Raw genomic sequence first — 1,841 nt, forward strand, 5'->3', positions numbered from 1 at the left:
CCGTCACCCCTCACCCACCTCCGTCACTCCCTGGCACCCCTCACCCACCACCGTCACCCCTCACCCACCTCCGTCACTCCCTGACACCCCTCACCCACCTCCGTCACTCCCTGACACCCCTCAACCACCTCCATCACTCCCTGACACCCCTCACCCACCACCGTCACCCCTCACCCAACTCCGTCACTCCCTGGCACCCCTCATCCACCTCCGTCACTCCCTGGCACCCCTCACCCACCTCCGTCACTCCCTGTATCCCAGGCACCTCACCTCTCCTGTACCGGCCTCCTCACTCCCTCCCCCGGGTCTCCTCACCTGTCCGAGTATCACACTCTCCTCCACGTGCCGCCGGCTCCACGACCAATTAGAGCTCTCCTTACTGGGATGCCGGTGCAGAGCGCGGTGCATTATGGGGGTTGTAGTTTTCCGCTTCTTTCCTCTGGCATGACGTCAGTCAATTGGCACTACATTTCCCGGCGAGCCACTCGGCCAAGCCAGCATCACCTACAGCGCGCATGCGTACACGTCATCACCGCTGCAAATAGGGCCTCCTCTTCGTCTCCTGGCAACTGTGTCTTCCTCCGCGTCATAGAGCTGGAGCCAATGCGCTAAGGAGCCGGGGCTAACCTGCGTCTGGGGGAAGGTTACCGCCATTTCCGGTGTGTGTGGGAGAGTTCTCGTTATTTCCGGTGTGTGGGGGAAGAGTTTCCAGTGTTACATGTGCTGTCATTTTGTGGCCCTGTTCTGGAATCTGGTGTCGGTGTTGTTTTGCACCGACCTTCATGTCTGTGCTGAGACCCGATAAGGGAAATTTTATCCAAAAAGAAATAAAAATGGCGGGCAATGAGAAACGTTTCATGGGGGAGGGGGGTAACCTGAGCTCAGTGCGCTCACTCCAACGTATGCGGCGTCCCAGCAGGATGGGGGGATGCTGACTGCAGGAGCTTTGCACCCAGGTGGGGGAGGGGCCATACATTAAAGTGACATGAGAGACTGCTGAGATCGCCTTCATCTGCCTGGTGACTCCTTTCCCTTGCAGGGACCTATGGAGCCACCCTTGTGTGTGTCTCCACAAACACAGCAAGCCACGCCCCCTGCTCCTCCCATCCAGGAGGGGAATCACGAGCCCCCCATGTGACGGCACATTGGAGTTCCCACTTCAGTAGCTGGGGAATGCCGAGGCAGCTAAATGTACACCCAGCAGACAGCGGGTGGGAGGAATAGCCAATAGCAGGCTGACCAATGCGTTCAGATCGGCTCCTCATCGTTAATAAGAACCCCCGACAACGATTCTGATTGGCTGGTTGCTGCAGCCGTACTTTAACCCTTTCCCTGCCGGCTTCAGGCCCCTGCTCCTTACAGATCACTTCCCCCGCCTTGCTTCCCGGGCCCCGCTGCCCCTCCTGAGGGCCCGGTACCGGCATGACGGGTATCGGCGGGGACAGAGACATCTCCCCTCGGCTCTCCTAGACCCCTGATGTCACCATAAAGAGAACCCGTCACATTGAGGTCTGTCAGCTCTCCCGTCTCATCGCAAAGTTTTAGAGCTGCAACAATTATTCGATAAGGTCGATTAAAATCGACGATGGTAAACGTTGTCAGCGTTTTCCATCGTCGATTCGTCAGCTAAAATTTAAATTTCCCGCTCACGCCCGCCTGTTCGCAGCTCCATACACGAGTTACGCTATGCACGCCACGGACGCCATGCCCACCGCACACACCGCCGCCGCGACTTACAAGAGTTTAGAAACAGGTAAGGGGGACCTGTTTTAAGGTTTCCTGTCTAAAAAAAAAAAAAAAAAAAAGCGGCACACTGTAGAACACCAGCAGCGATAGAGGAA

General features: G+C 57.0%; 1 protein-coding gene across 1 annotated transcript in view; it reads right to left on the minus strand.

The window, feature by feature from the left end:
* LOC108803467 (ATP-binding cassette sub-family F member 2-like) overlaps positions 1-410 on the minus strand; it is a gene marked incomplete at its 3' end in the record, with an annotated part of 20,881 nt that extends 20,471 nt beyond the window's left edge. Inside the window, exon 1 of the mRNA XM_018575308.1 lies at positions 316-410. The remainder of the gene's footprint in view (positions 1-315) is intronic.
* Positions 411-1,841: the final 1,431 nt, after the last annotated feature.

Source organism: Nanorana parkeri, unplaced genomic scaffold (genome assembly GCF_000935625.1).
Source record: "Nanorana parkeri isolate BGI_ZX_2015 unplaced genomic scaffold, ASM93562v1 scaffold3769, whole genome shotgun sequence".
Classification (NCBI taxonomy): domain Eukaryota; kingdom Metazoa; phylum Chordata; class Amphibia; order Anura; family Dicroglossidae; genus Nanorana; species Nanorana parkeri.